Source organism: Spermophilus citellus, assembly GCF_964194105.1.
Source record: "Spermophilus citellus genome assembly, chromosome: 6".
Taxonomy (NCBI): domain Eukaryota; kingdom Metazoa; phylum Chordata; class Mammalia; order Rodentia; family Sciuridae; genus Spermophilus; species Spermophilus citellus.
This window is the reverse complement of record NC_138187.1, coordinates 134910073-134931991: the sequence shown is the minus strand read 5'-3', so window position 1 is coordinate 134931991 and position 21919 is coordinate 134910073. Positions and strand designations below refer to the sequence as shown.

Sequence of the window (21919 nt, the reverse complement as noted above, 5' to 3'; positions counted from 1 at the left end):
CCAGCTCAGAGTGGCCCTCCCAGAATCCTGCTCCGCCCTCGGCCTTCAGTCCTGCGCGGAGATGGATGGGAGATTGAAGGATGGCCTCATGGCCTGAACCCGGGGCCAGGCTGCACATGGCAGGTCCCTGCAAAGCAGGCAGCCTGTCCAGAAAGCCCAGAAGTGGGTGGGGCTTGGGACTGACCCTGTGGGGCCCGGAAGGGCGGGTGTGGGGAAGAGAGGTGGAAAGTGAGCTAGCGAATCAGGAGTGGACTCCACCCGGGGAAAAAAAGCTGCACAGGAGCAGTCAGAGAGCCTGGGAACTGGGACACCAGTACCACCTCTCCCTACCCACCACCCCCGCACAGTGTACCCCAGCATTGGAACTCTAGCTGCCAGGTCTCTCCTGCTCAACTCCCAGTCTGCCCCGCACCCCATCTGGCCCTGTGACTCTTTACCATGTCTAAACCCAGACTCCCTGGGATTCCTGCTTCTGTCCCCTCAATGTGCAAGTTTCCAGGTCAAGGTGTTCCCCCCACCCCTACCCCAGTAGCCCTTCCTCCCAGGCCCCTTCCTAGAGGCCTTTCCTCAGCTCTCTGGGTTCCCCTGGCTCTCCTGTCTGCACAGACAGCCCTGGGCATTGTGTTTTTTTCTGGTGGAGAGTTCTACTTCCCTCTGAGAATGTCACTCCTGGGGCATGTGTTGGGGTTTCTACCCTCTAACCCCACATGCGCAACAGAACAGGCCCCTACTGGCCCAGTGGTTTCCAAGCCTGTAGCACCTCAGAATCTCCAGGAGGGTTTGTTGAAACACAGGTTCTGGGCCCCAACCCTAAGTGTCTGATTCAACAGGCCTGGGGACAGCCCAGAAGTGGGCATTTCTAACAAAGTCTCGGGAAGTGCAGGTGCTTTGGGGTCTGGGGACCACATTCTGAGAACCACTTTTCTGGGCAGACACAGTAATTCCAAGGCCAAGGCCTGACTGGTCTGAACTACCCCACCACAAGACCCTTGCATTGGGCACAAACCACCCAGCCATGAGCCACCTGGCCTTGGGCCTTCTCTTGCCCCATCCCATGCTCCAGACCCAGATAATTCTGGAGGCCCCAGACACCCCACCACCCATTCATTCATTTATTCACTCAATCGCCCCTTAGGGAGGCACCCTGGGTCCCAGACATGGACCCCGGCCCTGGGAATATGGCAATGAACCTCCAGCACTTCTTTGCCACAAAACAAGTTCAGATAGAGTCTTGGGCACCTGGACAGGGTCCCTTGAGCCACCCGCCCTCCTCTCCTGGCTTTCACACTACACCTTCCCATACAGCAGACAGAAAGGAACAGAATCCTCTTTTTCAGAGAGAATGAACTTAATCCCCTGGCTAGGCAGGGAGGCTGAGTCAGCGAGGACAGAGCTCCCACCCTCCATCTTTCCTTAGTCTCCTGTCTGGGCTGCTTCCTACATCAGACCCACATGCACAGCCCCCATTCACCACCTTGGCTCAGGCATCCACAAGCCCTTCCTCACCACTGGGCCCAGCCTGAACCCTCTGCCTGCTCCCTCAATCTGCTCCCTTTCACTCTCAAGGTCACAGGAAGACACAGCCTCTGCCCCTGAGCCAAATCAGAAATCCCAGAATCCTCCCTTCTTCACTCTCCACAGCCAAGTGAGTCCCAGGTTCTGTCCTGCTCCCTCCTTTGGGGTCTCCCCATCTCCCACTGTCCACTCAGGCCACTGGGTCCTGCCAGCCTCATTGCACCAGCCTCTGCAATGCTCTTACTGGCTCCAGCGGGAGCGTCTCCATCCCCAGGGCACCTCTGATCCTCCTAAAAGGAGGATCAGATCGGAGCTGCAACCCCTGAGTCAAGTCACCCTCCTCGCAGATTTCCTGGCTCCAGCCACCAAACTTCTCAACGTCCTCAGGGCAGCAGAACCTTCTCAGGAGGCCCTTCACTCCCATCCCACCCAACCGCTTGCCCTCTTCCAAGTCTCAGCATGCCCTACCCCCACCCCTGACTACATTAGGTCACCTCCTCCAGGCCCTTCTACCCCTGTGTGTCCCTCTTTCCCTACACTAACCCCACAGTCCTAAAGTCATCTGTTTACTAGTCTGGGAGAAATTTGAATCTCAACACTCATTTTTGTATCCTCAGTGATGGACCAGTGCCTGGCACTCGTAGGCACCCAATGGACAAGGGGACAGCACTGAGAGGTGGCTTCTGACCAGACACAGTGCAGGAAGTAGTCTCTCATGGCTCAGGAGGAATCCATGTCTTTCCTCCACTCCTGAAATAAGGCTGGGGAGCTCACAGCTAAGCGCACTGAGAAAGAAGTGCCCAGGAAGCCATCTCACCCAGGCTCTCCGCATCAGCTGTCCCCTCCCCCAGGCAGAAGCAGCCACAGCCACTAGCTGCCCTTGACATAGGTGATGACCTGCTGTCCCCTCCAACAATGCGCTCAGACATGCAGAGAAACAACAGCTGGGCAGCTGGGCCTCTGTTGTTGTTAAACTTAGCTCCTGAACTATGCCCACCCCCTCCACCCCAGGCCCAGGCTGGGGCCAGGCAGGTGCCAGCGCAGGCAGAGGGCCCTGCCTTTGTGTTTCCTAACTATCACAGCCTCCCTCCCACGTCCTCTTCTTGGTCATTGCTCTCCAAACCCCCACAGACCCCCAACCCTTTCACCCCACCCAGCCTCACACTCCTGCCCCCACCGGGTCGAAGGTGCTTTATGAGGGAATTAGTCAGGGAGGGGCCTCCACAGTCAGCGAGTCTAATGAAGTTCCTTTGAGACTCCAGCCAGGATGGGATAAGCTCTCTGGGACTCTGAGGCTGGGGAGGACCTGCTGTGGAAGGTAGGCCTGCCCCAGGGTCCCACCATTTCACTCCAGGGAGATGAGCTGGAGTATAGAGTGGGGACACTGTTATACTCCTCTTTGTGCAAAAAGAGAAGGCCCCTTCATTTGCTTCCTTCAAATGCATACCCCAGCCACCACCTCCACGCGTCTCTCTCCTGTCAGAGGCTTGGCCTAAGAGAACTGGTGACATCAAGCCCTGCTCTCAGTTGCTGTTTCAGCAGGGAAAACAGAGACATAACTATCCAGAGGGGTAACCGCTGGAGCAGAGGGAGGGAGATATGGGCAGGGAGCAGGGAAGATCTTGAGGGATGAAATGAATTTACCTGGGAGACGGGAGACAGACCCGTCTCTTCCCCACCATGGCTGTACTGTGCATAGTCTATGGCAGTGCTTCTCAAAGTGTGGTCCTCTAACTCCTAGGCACTGTTTGCCACTTGCATCATGTGGGCCATAGCCAGGACAGTACTAAGGCAATGGTAGGTAAAAATGCTGGTGCCTTAGCATGAATCAAGGAATGGCACTAAACGACACTGGGAGTCACTGTGTTCCTCCCCAGCATGCACTCACTGGAAGGCAAAGCCAGTTTCTCTTAAGCATGTCCTTGATGAAGCAGGAAAAATTGTTAATAATATTAAATTAGAATAGTGGACATCCAGCACTTCTGCAATGTGCAGCATGTCCAGCTGAACTCCATCTTGAAAGAACAACTAAAAGACTACTATTAGTCAGACTTGAACGCTGGTAGGTATTTTCTCAAAAAATGAAAAAAACAGTTGAAAGTACTTGTAACCAATTACAAAATTCAAGCTTTCAAGCAAAACTTGGAATCTTGGAAAACATATCTGCCATTGTGAGCTTGACAGGTTCCCAGATAGGTAAAGACTTCTCTGATAAGATCTGGGGTGATATTAAAGGGTGTGGTGTTTTAAATCATTGTATAATATATAAAATGTATCAACATTTGGAAGATCTGCCTACCTCAGAATATCAATATCTTCCAAATGATTAATTCATAATGTTGCAAAATCACATCTGGATAAAACAATCATCCCAAGTGCAAGATAAACCAATGGAATTTTATGTAACACATTATGAAAACTGCATTCATATGGTTTCAGATTGCACGTTGTTTCTACGCTTTAGGAAACTCCCATTTGTTGAATCTTGACTTCATATTCAAAAAGAAAATCCACAATTTTCTGAAAAGATTAAAATACTCCTCTCTTTTCCCAATACATGTTTGTGTAAGGTTGTATATTTTGTGTGTATTTCAATGAGAATAGTACAGCAGCTTGGCTTCAGAAGCAGGTATGACAATCTATCTGTCTTCTATTAGACCAGATATCAAGAGGATCTGTAAAAATATAAAGCTGCTTTTCTTGTTAGGTGTTTTTGTTTTGTAATTTTATTACAAAACATCATATTTATAATAAGTAATATTATTCTATTGTATTTATTGCTTATATCATTTATTTGTAATACATCTATATTTTTAAATAAACATGTAAGATAGATTTAAATTATCAAATGCACTAGTAAATATGTTTTAAACTTCTCAGTTTGAATTTCTAATGTGGAAAATGCTAATAGGCTGAACTAACTTAAACAAAAAGTCTTTGGGGCCTCAATAGTGTAAAGAGATTCTGGTTCCAAAAAGTTTGAGAATACTATCCTATATTTTTAGAAAGTTGTTGTTATTATCCTGATTTACGTTATTTAAATTTAAATTATTTAAATTAAATTAAAATTAATCAAGAAAAAATGAAGCATAATTTTCACACTATCCAATGGCAGGCAATAACAGAAATCAATCAAAAAATTTTTAAAATCCAAGTTATGTAGATAAGATTGGCCATTGCTTATTAGACCTGAGGATTTTGTTGTTTAATAAAATATCACTAAGGTACTGGATGAAATGGTTGGATCATGGAGCTATGACTTTTGTTTCGATTCTTCTCTGCAGTGTGGACCAGCCTGCTCCCAGGAGCTTGGGTTTTATTTATTCCCAGGAGAGATAAGTGAAGTTCTTGTTCTTGCCACCAGAGGGAGGTGTGTGTGTGTGTGTGTGTGTGTGTGTGTGTGTGTGTGTGAGAGAGAGAGAGAGAGAGAGAGAGAGAGAGAGAGATGTCCCTCCCCCTCCCCCCAGATGATGTACATCAGAAGTGTTTCCAATCTTGGTGCCTTTCCTATCACTGAATGAACTTTCCCTACACACATACCTTCTTCACAACAAGATAGTCTGTGTCAATTCCACGCTAAAGCTTGGATAGCAACAGGAACAGCTTCTCTGATAGAAGCATTTGCAATGTATGAACTATGACCCCAACCCCACTGCGCCGAAAATGTTTATATTTCTTAAAGTAAAGTCTCCCTTGAGACCAGTCCAGGAATTCCCTAGAGGATCTAAGCGGTTCTGTGGTTCTCAAATTCTCGGAAGAAGGACAGAACTTTCTTGGAAAACTTTTGAAATCCATAAACATTCACAAACATCATTTTTGAACGCCCAAAGCTTTGACAAGCCCCAATTCCAGGGTGTCAAAGATCCTTTGGAGCCCATTCAAGGAGACACACAGGGTGGAGGACTGAAGAAATATTGTGCGCACAGCTGTCTTAGAGATCCTGTGTGCAGGAAGGGGACACCCACAGCCCTCTCTGGGCATGGCCAGGGGTGAGGCTGAGGAAAATGAAGCTCACAGAGGAAGAGAGAGAGAGAGAGAGAGAGAGAGAGAGAGAGAGAGAGAGAGAGAAAACAGACTGCTAACACTAGGGGGCGGTGTGGAGCAGGGAGGGAGAATGGGTACTGACTAGGGAGGCCCAGTGCCAAGAAAATTCCTGGACTGAGATATACTCAGAAGAAAATCTCTGCTGGTTCTGCTGCTTAGGGATGAAAGTGTTCTTGTGGCACTTGTGGAGTTGAGAGGGCCAAGAATTTCCCCACCTGTGATGAAGTGATCTTCAATCTCACAAACACCCCCACCTCCAGGTGCTGTGGCCTCAAAATAATTCAGGGGGTTCAACTGGGAGCCGAATGTGCTTCCTATGCCTATGCCCTCCCGCAGTCCTCCTCTCTACATTGCTAAAGGTGATTTCTTTGTGTTACTGACTAAAATCCAGAAAGAAGGCAGCCTGCTTCTCTTGCTTTGAGATTCACATGAATACATAAAAAATCCCCCTGAAATTGGGACACATGCAATAACCCATGGGTATTATCATACTATTAAGAAGAAAATGATGAATTCTTTCAGAGGGGACCCAACAGAAGCTTCACAGAGTGCGTACCCAAGCTAGGAATTGTAGGAAATATAGGAGTCTCTCAGGCGCTCACAGAGAAAGGTATGAGTGGCATGAGAAAGCACAAGGTGTGGGGGACTTAGGCAGCTTGCTCTTGCTAAGGTGTGAAAGATGCGACTGATGACAAGCAGAAGGTGACAGAGCTGGGAGTAGATATGGGGTATGACAAGTTATGAAGCCTGGTCTTCATGCCGGTTTCTAGAGAACCCAAACCTCATGCATTTATTTGAGGCCCCTTAAAGGACTATAAGCCAGGTGACAGTATCCACTATAATTTCAGAAAGTTTATGCACATTGCAGAATAAAAACTGGAATAGAGGAAGGAAGAATGAAAGGCCAAGAGATCAGTTTAAGGCAGTTACAATATTCATCGCCAGTATCTAAGTCCGTTTTGTGCTGTTATAACATCACCTGAGACTGGGTAATTTAAAACAGACAGGAATCTATTGGCACAGAGTTCTGGAGGATGGGAAGCCCAAGGCCAGGGTGCTGGCTTCCAGTGGGGCCTTCTAGTTGCCCCACCACATGGAGGAAAGTGAGAGTGTGAGGAAGAACCTACTCCCAGAAGCCATTGATTAAAGGCATTAGACCCACACCCAGGGCAGAGCCCCCAATCTAGCCACGTCTTAAAGACCCCACCTCCTAACACCATAACCTTGGCAATTAAATTTCAAAAATGTGAGTTTTAGAGGGGACAAAAACATTCAAATTGTAATAATCATTGTTTCAGATATAATAAAATAGAAATAATATACACATGTAATAAAATACAACAACAACAATAATAATAATAAGTGGCTAAGGCTGGATACATAACTCAGTGGTAGAGCACTTGCCCAGCAGGCAGGAGGTCCTGGGTTCCATCCCCACCACTGAAAAAATAAATAAATAAACATAAAAATCAAAGGTGGCTATGGAGGAGGACATACATGAAGGCAACAGCAACAGTGTGCAGCAGAGGAGATGGATTTGACAGGCAACTAAGAGGACAATCTTGGGCACAGCTCAACGTGCCTGCACAGACGTTTTTCTGGAGAAGATAGACAGAATGCCAATAAAACACCACAAAAAATGCTTAATTTTAGCTCTATTTTTAGGGAAATGTGAAGCAAATGGCTACAAATACACAAGAAATAATAAGTGTGGGCAAGGAAGTGGGGAAATTGGAACCCTGTGCACTCTTGGTCGGAATGTCAAAGGGGACAGCCACTGTGGAAAAAGTCTGGCGTCCCTCCAAAAGTTAAAAATCGAATTACCATATGATCCAGGAATTCCACTTCTGGGTATACGCCCCAAAGATAGGAGAGTAGATATTTGTACACCCAGGTTCAGAGCAACACCAGTCCCAATAGCCAAAAGGTAGAAGCAACCCAAGTGTGTGTCAACAGGTGGATGAACAGCGTGGTGTATCCACACAACGAAATAGTGTTCCGTCTTTAAAAGGAAGGAAATTCTGACTCGTGGGTGAATCTTGGGGAAATCATGATAAGTGAAATAAACTAGTCACAAAAGGAAAAATAGGATCTGATTCTACCTCTCTGAGGTTCCTAGATCAGTCAAGTTCCTGAGACAGAAGCAGAAGGAAGGGGCTGCAGGGCTGGGGTGGGGGATGGGAAGTTGGTGCTTGATGTCTCAGTTTTGCCAGGTGAAGAGTCTGTGGGCAGATGGTGGTGATGGTTACACAACAGGGTGACTGTACTCAATGCCACTGAACAGATCACCTCATAGTGGCTACAATGGTCCATTTTAATATAAGTATTTGCCACTATAAAAAATAATGAACTGGAAAGAGAAAAAAAAAAAAAACTAAAAGATTCCGGTGGCCAGATTAGCTTCAATAGGAAAAAGAATATAGTTCCTGAGGCAGGAGGGAGGAGAGGCGTGGAGAGAGGAAAACTTGGCATTTGTAGGGAATGGGGGGAGGTTGGGGCAGCCATACTCCAGAGGCCCTGGCTTTCCCAGGAAAAGGAAAGGCTGCAGAGTGCTCGTTTGGCTTGGGGAGCACATGAGAAGGGCATGGGGAAAGGCAATACCCACATATTGAGGTCTTACCTCCAGTGGATGGTAGCAGGAGAAGGGACTTTGGGGAGGCATTAGGTCAGGAGGGCAGAAGCCTTGTGAATGGGATTGGCACCCTTATAAGAAGAGACGGGAGAAAGTGACTACTCTCTGGATACAAGATGAGGATACAAGATGACGGCTATCTGCAAACTAGGAAGACAGCCCTCATCAGACAGAATCTGACTACACCTTGACCTTGGACTTCCCAGCCTCCGAACTGTGAGAGTAAATGCTTGTTGTCAAGCCATCCAGTCTATGTGTCCTGTTAGAGCAGCTGGACTGATGGACAGGAAGGAAAGGCTGAGGGGACTATCTGAGCAAAGTTTGGAGGAAAGAAGGCACAGGTGCAGTGGAAATCGTGTGACACCTGTGTGACTAGAGTGCAGGGAGCTGGTAGGAAGGGAGGCAGGAGAGGGAGGTCAGAGTCATCAGGAGGCTCTAAAGACCAGCTAAGTGGTATGGACCCATCCCACAGGCAAAGGCAACCTCTGATCTTACGGAAATAGGAGAATCAGACCTGATTTTTATAAAGGTGACTGGGGTGATAATGGAGCAGGTGACTCTGAGCTGCCCACATTCTATAACTCTGCAGACAGAGAAAGAGGGAGGAGTTGGGGTGACTCAGGAAAGTTTCCTGAGCCCTGGCCCCAGGCAAGAGGCAGAGGCTGGGGAGTGGGCGCTAAAATAATCATCATTCACCAGCCAATTTCCTTGGGGACCAACATGCACCCACTCACACTAACTGTCAATAACTAGCACTGGCTCTTACCCAGAGCATTTGTGTTTTGACAGAAAAGAGCCCCATGGTGGAGAGACAGTGGAATTCTGAGCTTTCTGCCTCTGCTGCCAACACGCTGGGTGACCTTGGGCTGATTACTTAGTCTCTGTGAACTTCAGACTCATCTGTAAAATGGAAACAATGATGCCACCACCACGCGGTGGTTAAGAGGATCTAATGGGGTCACATCAGTGAAAAGAGCCTTTGTGAGTCACCCCAAGCTTTCAGCCTCTGAATGAATCTGAATGAATTAAGTGTTGGTGGTGTGAGTTCCAGGCAGGAGCAGCAGAGCCTGGGTTGATGTCTCTGTGTGAGCTCATTTAGGGATCCCACTTCCAGGCATGTGGGGGATCCCAAGCGTCAGGGGCTTCAAGTGATGGACAGGTGGCTACATACATCATGGGACAGCAGTACTGCATTCGCTACAAGACCACACTTGACTCAAGCCTTGGCAAAAGGCTATGAAATAGGTCCCGTTGACTCTTGTTATTTGCAGTAGTTAAATTCTGTAAAATCACCCTGAACACTGACTTAGCAAATACTGACACACTGCTCCTAGGAGAAACACCAGGTAAGGTTCCTATGAGCCTCTGGTCAAAATTTTTTTTTAATCAACTAATCAAGGCATAAACTCACATTATGTATATTTCTACTTAAAGATGCCTTATTTAATATATATTGTTGATTCATGAACACTGAACTCAGAGCTAATAGAACTGTAACTGTAGCTGTGTGTAATTATGTAACACACACAATTTTTTCCATAAGGCACATCTTTGCCTCTTGCACTTCGGAACACCAACAGTGCTTCAACACTATGCTTGGTGGTGATTTACAAAATCACCAACAAAAAGCAAAAATATGCAGGAAAAGAAAGGAGTGGCACTAAATAGACCAAAAGAAGGACTCTTGCTTACAGGGTAAAAAAGAAACTGGGATGAGGATCCAGAGCATCATCTTATTCAACCCCAGCTAACATGTGCTTTGGCAACTGAATGTTTTTGGTCCCCACATGTCTTCAAATGACCCCAAATTCCCTAAGCATTGATTTGAGGGGGTTACAAATCAATTTCAACAAATGGAATCATTTGCAAATGCAGAAATCACAAATAACCAGGATCAATTCTATTACTGTCACCATTTCACAGAGCAAGAAACTGGGGGTCATCAGGGTAAACAGATGGCACCCAGCCCATGAGGGTAGAGCCAGGATTCAAACCCCATGTACAAAGCTTTTCCACATCCAGGACTTTAGCAATATTGTCCCCTGTTCTCTGGGCCACGCTTCTCATTTGATAGATAAACCACTGAAGCCCAAGAGGTTGCTGGATCACCTGAGGCCACACAAGTGCTGGGGACAGTTCAGAGGCTGAACCAGGCTCTGGGCCCATGGACAGTGGCTAATTTCATAATAGTATCCCTCCTTTTACAAAGTGCCTGATATGCTTGTCTTATGCCTTCTCGGCTCCCATAATCTCTCTCTCCCACTCCACCCAGAGCCCCTGGGAGCAGAATGGGGAGGAGAAAGGAAGTCAGATGTGTCATGATGGGGAGGTGCCATTGGACTGCTTGGTTGGAAGCTCAGCTGGGCTACCTGGGTGTGTATTTGCAGATAGGGCCACCAGGGGGCGCCCCTCCGGCTGCATGCCCCATGCCCTCCCACCCACTCACAGCACACACAGGGAGCTCTGGAGCCAGCCACAGTGGTCCAGGAAAAGGCAAAGGGAACAATGGGGTAATTGATGCAAATGCACCATGAAAGACAAATTGTTCAGATGAAGCACATTCCCGGCTCCTGCCAAACGCCCAGGGTGTGCGGAATTTCAAGGAAAAGCTGAGTAGGTTTGGGCTGTCCAGATGGGCCGCTGTGCCTTCCTGACCCAGCTTCCTGCTGGAGCAGCGCCTCCCTTCCCTGGAATGTTGCGTGCTTGGCCTGGGCTCCTAGGGGCTTGCCCTGGCAGGGGTGGGGGAGGATGGATGGGCAAGGTGCAATGATGGGAGGTAGGCTCAGCTGGAGAGCTGGCTAATGGAACTCTGATCTTCACCATAAACAGAACCCTGCTCCGACTCTTCAGATAGCCTTCAGGGCTCTGGTCCACAGAGCCTTCAGCAAACTTCTCTCAGCCCACCTCCCATGCCCTCTACAGCACCAAATGACCCCAGAGTTTACTTTAATACCCTGTGTGTCCCCAGGAAAAGGCTTCACCTCTTGGAATCTCTATTTTCTCATCTGTAAAATGGGAAAAATCAAATTGTGCATTCATACCCCATTGTGAGAATCAATGGGGAAAGGTCTGGAAACCTCACTATCTCTGTTCCTTTCTATCCAATGAAGGGTATCCTCAAGGTCCACCAGAAGCCACCAATCCCCTGCTTTCCCTCAGAAACCCAGAACATACTACCCAGGCCCATCCTGGCTCCTTGGAGACCTCCAGGTAACCCTAGTTACCTGCAGCATGTCCTGAAGCATGAATTCCCAGGGTCCCTCCATTCTAGGTTCTGAACTTCTGACCACCCCCCAAGGTCAGGGAGGGAGGGGCAGGATCTGAAGCTGAGGCCTGCACAAGGGCCCCTTGTCCTGCTGGGCAGCCTGGCACCCTCCGTCCTGTCCCAGGAGGCTCTCTGGGACTATTGTCTTTTTGATGTGGCTTGGGGGAGGGGTAGATCATGGCCCACCAGGGCCAGACCAGGCCCACCACACCAGGCCCACCGGGCTCACCTCCTGGGGTGCTGTGGCTAGAGGCCTTGAGATCCCCTCCCACCCCACAGTGGCCCAGGCGACTGACAGATTTGGTCTTCGACCTTCCGAGCCGGCTTAGGTCGTGGTTGATCAAGGTACCTCTGCCTGTCCTCTGTCTTCACAACTCCCATCCCTTCCTTGTTCCTCTGCTGTCCTATTAAATGAATTACTTAGCAATTCATACCATGCACCAAGCAGTACTAACCTATAATTAGATTCCATAAAGTGCTATTAGGGCCCAACCACCACCTTAAGTCACCCAGGATAGGGACTGAAAACTCCCAAGCCTTCACCCTCAGTCCTGTAGTCCAACTTTTGTTGCCTCCTGTTGGCCCTGCTTTTTTCAGGACACCTTGAACATTTTCTTGTGGCTCCATTAGGGCCAGTTCTCCTGCTCCATAGACCTGGGCTCTGGCCCCAGCTTCTACACCACATAACTGCTATGTGATTTTGAGCAAGCTACTGAACTTCTCTGATCTTTCCATTTCTTTATCCACAAAGTAAAAAGGAACCATCTGTATTCTAAGTATAAAGCAGATCAGATAAGATAGTGGCCATGATGATCTTTTCTTCCTGCTCTTCCTCCCTGCTCTGTTCTTAGTTGCTCTCATTATATCAAGGAAGACATTTGGTATTTGTTTTTTAGGGATTGGCTAGCTTCACTTAGCATAATCTGCTCTAGTGCCATCCATTTCCCTGCAAATTCCATGATTTTGTTATTTTTTAGTGCTCGTAATATTCCATGGTGTATAAATGCCACATTTTTTTTATCCATTCATCTATTGAAGGGCATCTGGGTTGGTTCCACAGTCTAGCAATTGTGAATTGTGCTGCTATGAACATCGATGTGGCAGTATCCCTGTAGTACGCTCTTTTAAGGTCTTCAGGGAATAGTCCAAGAAGGGCAATAGCTGGGTTGAATGGTGGTTCCATTCCCAGCTTTCCCAGGAATCTCCATACTGCTTTCCAAATTGGCCGCACCAGTTTGCAGTCCCACCAGCAATGTACAAGAGTACCCTTTTCCCCACATCCTCGCCAGCACTTGTTGTTGTTTGACTTCATAATGGCTGCCAACCTTACTGGAGTGAGATGGTATCTTAGGGTGGTTTTGATTTGCATTTCTCTGACTGCTAGAGATGGTGAGCATTTTTTCATGTACTTGTTGATTGATTGTATGTCCTCCTCTGAGAAGTGTCTGTTCAGGTCTTTGGCCCATTTGTTGATTGGGTTATTTGTTTTCTTATTGTTTAATTTTTTGAGTTCTTTGTATACTCTGGATATTAGGGCTCTATCTGAAGTGTGAGGAGTAAAAATTTGTTCCCATGATGTAGGCTCCCTATTTACCTCTTATTGTTTCTCTTGCTGAGAAAAAAACTTTTCAGTTTAAGTAAGTCCCATTTGTTGATTCTTGTTATTAACTCTTGTGCTATGGGTGTCCTATTAAAGAATTTGGAGCCCGACCCCACAATATGTAGATCGGAGCCAACTTTTTCTTCTATCAGACGCAGAGTCTCTGATTTGATATCTAGCTCCTTGATCCACTTTGAGTTAACTTTTGTGCATGGCGAGAGGAGGGGATTCAGTTTCATTTTGTTGCATATGGATTTCCAGTTTTCCCAGCACCATTTGTTAAAGATGCTATCTTTCCTCCATTGCATGCTTTTAGCTCCTTTATCAAATATAAGATAGTTGTAGCTTTGTGGATTAGTCTCTGTGTCCTCTATTCTATACCATTGGTCCACCCGCCTGTTTTGGTACCAGTACCATGCTGTTTTTGTCACTATTGCTCTGTAATATAGTTTGAAATCTGGTATCGCTATACCGCCTGATTCACGCTTCCTGCTTAGAATTGCTTTTGCTATTCTGGGTCTTTTATTTTTCCATATGAATTTCATGATTGCTTTATCTATTTCTACAAGAAATGCCGTTGGGATTTTGATTGGGATTGCATTAGGTGGGAGGGAAAGGGAGAGAAAAGGGAAATTGCAAGGTAATGGAGGGAGACCCTCATTGTTATACAAAATTACACATAAGAGGTTGTGAGGGGAACGGGAAAATAAACAAGGAGAGAAATGAATTACAGTAGATGGGGTAGAGAGAGAAGATGGGAGGGGAGGGGAGGGGGGATAGTAGAGGATAGGAAAGGTAGCAGAATACAACAGTTACTAATAGGGCATTATGTAAAAATGTGGATGTGTAACCGATGTGATTCTGCAATCTGTATATGGGGTAAAATTGGGAGTTCATAACCAACTTGAATCTAATGTATGAAATATGATATGTCAAGAGCTTTGTAATGTTTTGAACAACCAATAAAAAAAAATAAAATAAAATAAGAAAAAAAAAAAGAGAGTGGCCATGAAAACCCCATGACAACGTATCACCAGGCCACACAGCAGGGCCATTATCACAATCACCACATGCTAAAGGATGCCTTCCCCCCCCCCCAACTCAGACATTAAAATTTCCTCTTCCAGCTTCTTGGAGACTCTAGTGATAAATCCTTGAGGTGTGTAAGGTCCTAAATTTACAAAGCATTTTTGCGACCTTTAAAACAGTCTGACTTTCTCAAATTGATCTGATATCAGAAGAGATAGAGAGGAAGAATAATTTTAGAAACTTCCAGCATCCATCAGATCATCTATAGAGAGCTTATTATCTGCCAAAGATCAACAAGTTCCCTCTCCCTAGACAGCTGACGGCCTGCTGGGGAGAGAGCTGAGTGGACTGGGAGCTCTCGGCAGCCCTGCCTTGGAGCCGATGTGGGTCTGCATTTCCAGCTGATCCAGGACTCACCCCAGGGCCCCGTACAGTCTGGTTCTTAACAAAGGCCTTTTGGATACTAGTGATGACCACAGAGAAGGCTCATGTGCCTCAGGCAACACCCTTCCTGCCACAGTCCTTGCCAGCCACACCAGGGGTTACCCAGACCCAGCCCTTCCTGACTTCTGGCAGGATGAGCAGTCTTAAATCCCCTCAATAAACAATAGTAGGGCCCCTTGCCAGCAACACTTGCATGAGAAGAAATATCTTAGGCCTCAAGAGGTCCCTGCCTCTTCCCAGCTTGGCCCAGGGAGGGGTCTACAGGCCTGGAAGGGGTTAAGTCCACAAGTTGTGTCTGCGACCCAGCTGTTTCCGTGGGCGGGCAAGGGATTTACAGCCTGCTGCACTGTGGGGCTACCCAGCCACTGCCAGGGAAAGATGCTCCTCTCCGGGAAAGGGAAAGAAGAGTCCTTGCTCTGAGGCCAGACTCCCCTGTCATGTCGCCAGGGCCTCCCACGCAGGCGCCAGAGGAGAGGAGGGGGCAGGAAAGAGGAGCCAGGGGATGCAGGACAAGGACTCTAGATCCCAAGATGGGCAAAGACGGAGCTGGCCCTGTCTTTCCTGTGCCTTACCTCATTTGGGTACAGTAGTTAGTGGCAGGGAAATGGGTCAGAGAGTTCAAACTCCAGACTTTAAAAATTTCCAAAAGAGTAAAAGATGCGCTGCTCTACCTCGGTCTCTCCCCTTCTGAGGACACCCTTTGGAATAGCTTAGTAATGGATGTCAGAATGTCCATGTCAAATCTCGGGGACCTCTGAATGTTCCCTTATATGGCAAGGACTTTGCAAAAGTGATTCCACCTGGGGTTTTGAGATGGTAAGATCATTCTGGATGACCCAAGTGGGCTGTAAATGCCACCACAGTGTCCTTACAAGAAGGAGGCACACAGAGATCGTTGGTAGCAGAGAAGGCAATGTGACCACAGAAGCGGAGATCAAAAGTGCTGTCCCACAAACCACAGGGCACCTGGAGCCACCTGAAGTTGGGAGAGGCGAGGAACCTCTTCCCCCAGAGCCTCTAGAGGGAGCACAACCAGAGGACCCCCTGATTTCAACCCAGGCATACCGATTCCCGGCCTTTGGCCTCCAGAACCATGGAAGAATACATTTCTTTATTATTTCTTTCAGCAGCCACAGGAAACCAACTCTGTCTCCTTGCCCGATGAGTGGAAGGACGCATGCTCCCAGCCCTGGTTCCCCAGAAGTGGGTCTCTCCCCACATGGGGTCGGAGTTTCCTTTATAAGGAGTTCGCCTTGCCTGCCCTGGGACAGCACTTTGCTCCTTCCAGCAGCATCACTCCAGCCTGGGAGCGTTCCCCTGAAGTAGAAAGGACAGAGACCTGTGCCAAGCCGGCCAGGAAAGCGCAGTGCCCTGGTGGGAGCCAGTAAAGCCCAGCCCTTCCAGCCCCCAGCTCTCTGCTTCCTGATGATCTGCATGGCCTCCAAGACACCAGATCAAGCCCTAAGCTTCTTCTCTGTGTTAGCCTGGCCCCTCCACGACCCGGGCACGCTGGTGTCTTGTATAGTCGGTAATCTCAGACGACCAGAATACTTTCTGAGAAAGCCAACTGGCAGATCTGGGGAGAGGTGGGAAGAAAGAGGAACAGAGACCCTAGAATCTCTGACACGTACCAAACCCTCCCTGTGTGCCAGACACAGAGCAGGGGCAAGAGTCAGAAAAGTTCAGGAGAATGTGAACCTTAGCTAGAGGGGAAACAGCCAGTAAACCCAGCAGATGCCAATGAAAGTCTGGAGGGTCCAAGATTGGGAGGTGGTCATGACCAGGGGTAAGAAAAGAACCCTGGGATGGCTTCCTGGAGGAGGGGTCTGGATGAGTTATCTTTTGCTGTGTAACAAACAGGCACAGACTTAGTTGGCTTCAAACAACACATACTTATGATCTGAGAGTTTCTGTGGTCAGGAATCCAGGCATGCTTATCTGAGTCCTCTGCCCCAGGGTCCCTCGCCAAGCCACAGTTAAGTGTCAGCCTGGAGTGAGAGCACCCCTGAAGGCTGAACTGAGGAGGCACCTCCTGGAAACCTACGTGGCTCTGGGTAGGGCTCAGTTTCTCATGAGCTGCTGGCAGGAGGCAACCCTCGGTTCCTGGCCATGTGGAAACCTCCCACCATGGCTTGTGCTTCATCAGAATGAGTCAGAAACCCCCCAGCACAGCAAATAAGAAAAGAAAGAATCAAAGAAGAGTCAGGACGAGCAAGAGGGAAATCACCATCGTGTGGAGCCTCGCTGTAGAGGCGACATCTATCCATAATAGGTTGGAGGCAAGTCACTAGGTCAGTCTACTCTTGCAGGAGGGCGTGCACAAGGACATGATTCCAGGAGGCAGAGATCATCAGAGGGCAAGGTGGCCAAATTAGAGTCTGACTGTCCCCATGACTCCAGAACTGGGTCTCAGAGGAGCAGCTGGAGTGAGTCAGGTAAGGGCAGGGACAGAAATCATGGAGGTCTATAGGGAGACCAGAACAGGAAGGGTGGCCACAGCAGAGCTGGCCTATGGAACTCAGCGCTGCACACAGCCCGGGATCTGCTGTTTACCTCATGCTCTGTCTTGTGTCCTTGACCTTATGTATACAGTATTCCTAGAAAGAGGGAAGATTACAATTCCTAGTTGACAATTATAAAAACCAAGGCCCAAACCAGTAAGAGTGTGGCCAGAAGCCAATTGCCTGGATAGGTGTTGGGGGCGGGGGGGGGGGGCTCCCTTTTCTAGGGCATATTTGGATACAGGCAGGATCTGACAAAGACAATCACAAAAGACAAGCTGCGGTCCGAAGAAGACACAGGAAATAGAGGCAGTAGTTTGCCTTGTTGCCAGATGGCACTACCCAAGACTCTGGCACAGAGGCCAAGTGATGTATTTGAGCTTGCAGGGTGTGTGTGTGTGTGTGTGTGTGTGTGTGTGTGTGTGTGTGTGAGAGAGAGAGAGAGAGAGAGAGAGAAATCAGAAGGGCCTATTCAATAAAACCCCACCAAGCACCCGGGCCCTAAACCCTAGGGACCCAGGCAGCATTATTAGTTTCCCTACGCGCTGACCTCTTAATGAACGTCACTGTCAGAGATCATTGAGCATCATTCCTTTGAGTTGGCAGCTTCAGAATCACTATGGGGACTTACTAAAAATATAGTTGGCCGGGCCAGCTCCAGAGGCTCAGCTTCAGTAAAGTTCGAGGAAGGCAGGGGTTTTGTGCTTTCCTTAAACACCCAGGAGCTTCCGCCCTTCAACTGTATGGTAGAAAGTACAGATCAGCTTCCTTGTTTGACGAGTGAGGAAAATGAAGGCTGAAAATCAGGGACTTGCCCAAGGTCATGGAGCTAGGTAGTGGCTTAGGCTGAATGAGAACCCAGAAGTGCTATCTTTTTTTTTTTTTTTAAAGAGAGAGAGAGAGAAAAAATTTTTTTAATATTTATTTTTTAGTTTTCGGCGGACACAACATCTTTGTTTGTTTGTATGTGGTGCTGAGGATCGAACCCAGGCCACATGCCTGCCAGGCGAGCGTGCTACCGCTTAAGCCACATCCCCAGCCCCCCACTGGCATTTCTACTGAGAGTCACTTAGAGGTCCTCTCAGTGCATTTACCCCTGACTCTATACCTGCCTGATTTCTTTTAGCCTCCACTTCTTTGTTGTGTGCCAGGGGCTCCAGGAACCCAGACCATGTCCGCCCACATACAGAAGACACTCCTGGGAGCCAATAAGCCCTAACACGTTTCACACGTGCAGGCATGCGCTTGTGAGCACACTCATGATTCACATGCACAACTTCACATTCATTCTTCCCACAAGTGTTTACTGAGCACCTACTCACTCCATACCAGCCAAGCCATGAGCTGAGAATCTATCAGAGAACATGCAGGGAAGCAGGGCCCTTCCAGTCTAGGCCCTTCCAATCAGTAAATCAGAGCTGATTCCAGCAGCAGGGCTCTGCCCAGGCCCAGAAGCCACTGAGCAAAGGAGTAAGTTCTTGGCTGCTTGCCCTGTGCAGGCGGGAGTTCTGTGGGCTTTGGAGCTGGGGCTCAGGAGGCACAGTGCAAGGCAATGTGGGCCCAGGGCTTCTTTCTAGATTTTCTGGTGCTTTTTCTGTTGAAAGTATCTCAGCCCTGCAGTGGGCACTGGCAGTGGGCACCAGAAGCAAATAGGATGGCAGACTAGCTGGTGAGCACTCAGGTTCCCTCCAGAGGCCAGGGAGAAAGCTGGGCACATCCTCTCCCTACACTCCCAGTGGGGCCAGAGGCGTGCACACAGAGGGCCTTGGATGGGAACACTTGTCTTTCTAATTGCATACTGGTGTTAGATCAGGGACCCTGATTCAATAATTGGGGGGTACACTTCACTCCCCAGAGTCTGAGATTTACTACCATTAAACATCAGAAAATATTCTCTCGAGGGCTGTTGTGATAATACAATGAGGTTACACCTGAGGGTCTTTAATCACAGACTAGGGTAGAACACAGGAGTGGTGACAAATATTACAAGACTGAAGGTGAAGGACAGGGCAGGGCCTCTCACACACCTTGCAGGGAGGTGCCTATGTTTTGTCCACTGGAGAAATCCACTATTACAGGCAGGTGGAACCCACAAGGGGGACCATCCAAGCTGCAAGAAACATTAGTTTTTTTGTGTGCCTATTTGGAAGTGGGGTGAGCACAGAGGGCCTTGAAGTCTATTGGAATATATAGCTGAAAACTCCAAACCCCAGTCCTGACCACCCAGTCAAGTATAATTGATGGATGTTGCTGGCTCCTGGGAGCTGCTTCCTGAGTAGCTCTGTCTGTCTGTGTTGTCTTGGTTAGCGTGGAGGCCCCCCTGCCTCTCAACAGGACTCCACAGGGCCAAACTTGCACCTTCTCCTGGCTTGGTCAGCAACATGGGCTGTGAACTCTGTTGCACAACTTGCCCTCTCTTCCCTGGCAGGAGATGGGGGTAGGGGGTGTTGCGTGCAAGGCCAGTAGAATGGAACCATTGGAATGGAGCCTGGTGAACACTGGTGTGAGATAACCACAGTGCAGGGCCCGCTGCTGACCAAGGAATCTTTTTTTTTTTTCTTTAATATTTTTAGTTGTAGATGGACACAATACCTTTATTTAGGTTTTGTTTGATTGTTTGTTTGTTTTTATGTGGTGCTGGGGATGGAACCCAGTGCCTCGTGCATGCTAGGCAAGGGCTCTACCACTGAGCCACAACCCCAGCCCTGACCAAGGAATCTTCATGATTCCTGCTCTTACCAGGAGACACAGAGGTCAAGAGAAGGACATAGGATCCTGAGCCAGGGTGTCTGAATCCATCTGTCTGGGACTGGGGGCGGGGTTGGGGAGGGACAGAGGTAGTCTCAGATAAATGCTTTAACTTCTCAGAGCATCAGCTTCACCCTCTGTAAGAGGAGGAGACTTATCTTGAAGGGAGGTAAGTCTGAAATTTAGACCACACTCCATGGACTCTAGGGATTGGTATTAGGTAAAAGCACCAGGTTAGTGCTACTAATTTGAGTTGTTAATTACATGCAGTTTTCTAAATAGGGATTAGGCAAAGCAAGGTTGCTGGGAGGATTATTATACTGCTATAAAAACAAACACTGAGTGTTCTCTATCTGTGTGCTTTATCTGCTTTACAGGCATTCTCAATTAGTTCTCACAACGATCCTAGAAAGTTGGGCCATTACCATCCTTGTTTTAACAGGGTGCCAAGCACAGGGCCAGTGTGAGACACAGGGAAGATTCACACTCAGAGCTGTGATTTGAGTTTTCCACTGCTGCTGGAATGCCTCCACGTGGTGACATAAGGTGCTGAGGTACCTGCCCTGAAGTGGGTGCTTACAGACTGGACTCAGTCTCATCCTTGCCTCCCATCCCCATTTCTATTCCCACCACTGGCCTTCCAGCCCTCGATACCTCAACTCCTACCTGACTTCCTGGCTCCAGGGCTCTCTCTTCTGCCTCCTAATGGACCAGACCAACCTCAGTCCTGCTCTCTGATGGGGACCTGATCGTTACACTCCAATTATTATCCTGAGGACATACCAGAATCTTGATTATACAAGTGGTCATCTCTGCCTTATATGAGAAAAAATGAAAAGGATATGAGTGCCCAACCGTGAAGGACTGTGTTGTTGAATAGATAATAGTAAATATAATAAGAATAAACACACAGACATTAAAAAAAACTATTAATGGTATTGACCCATAACCAAAATACACTGATTCATCAAGAACCAGAATAGAATAGAATACAAACAACATGACCCCATTATGAAATGCAATTACATATTATATTTTTTATATTATATATTTGCATATAAATAAATGTAGAGAGAGGAGCTGGGGAATGTAGCTCAGTGGTAGAGTTCTTGCCTAGCACACACGAGGCCCTGGTTTTGATCCCCAGCACTGCAAGAAAGAAAGAAGTATAGCAGATGGAAATGCAAAGATGAGCCCCAAGATATAAGAATATGCAAGTACATTTGCTGTCTTCTTTATAATTTTCTTAACTTTCACATTTTTCTTCAATAAATATGATAAAAATAAAGGTGTGTGTGTGTGTGTGTGTGTGTGTGTGTGTGTGTGTGTGTGTTTGCAGCAGAGCTTTGCAATGGTTCCCCTCTTGTAGAGAGAAGCCCAGCCCCGGGCCAGCACTCAGTGTGCTCCAGGCCATCTCCTCTAAGCTCAGCTGTGATGCTCCTGGATCTATGAAGACCTCTTTAAGTTTCCTGTTTGAGTCATCTCAGCTTTTCCGGACCTGTCACCTTTGTTCAGGAGATTTCTTCCACCTGGAATGTCCTCCCACCACCACGACAGCCAGCATCCTCTCCTCCCCTCAGAGACCCCCTTAAATAAATGTACCCTGCATGCCCCTGCCAGCCCTTCAGGGTTCTGCCTGTATCTTCCCCTTGCTGCCCTCTGTCTCAGTGAACTTGAGGGCTCCTTGAGGCCAGGATCTTGGCAGGATTAACTCTATCCAGGTGGTAAACAAGGACTAAGGTTAAGCTGGACTCTGAAATGTATATGGAGCTCAGGAGAAGCCCCCAAGCTGATTAGAAAGCCCCAGAGAGGCACCCAGCTGGCTTTCTTCCCTGCAGCCGGGACCTCGGTCCCTCCTCTAAGATGGCAGGAGACACTGATAGTGCCTGGGTCAGGGCTGGCTGATGCTCTGGGCCATACCCTATAGCCCATAGTCTTGGACTCTGCCATGACCCCCTCAACAGGACTTAGTGCTGGGGCAGAAGAGGAGTTGGTGATTAACGTTCCAGTTTGTCCAGGATTGAGGGCTTTGCAGGATGTGGAAATTCAGTGCTAAAACAAGAGAATCCCCCTCCCTAGCCCACAGCCATTTCCCTTCTTTGGGTCTCAGTTTCTTAAGGTAAAGCATGGAGCCTTAGTAA

The 21919-nt window shown here is 48.0% G+C and overlaps 1 long non-coding RNA gene across 2 annotated transcripts; it reads left to right on the top strand.

The window, feature by feature from the left end:
• The first annotated feature begins 2698 nt into the window (after positions 1 to 2698).
• On the top strand, positions 2699 to 20682 carry LOC308651831. 2 transcript variants are annotated; one of them, XR_014022670.1, is made up of 3 exons: positions 2699 to 2833; positions 15657 to 16964; positions 20221 to 20682. It is a non-coding gene; the product is annotated as an uncharacterized lncRNA (long non-coding RNA). The 2 variants fall into 2 exon arrangements; XR_014022671.1 differs by having other exon boundaries at positions 17963 to 20682.
• Positions 20683 to 21919: the final 1237 nt, after the last annotated feature.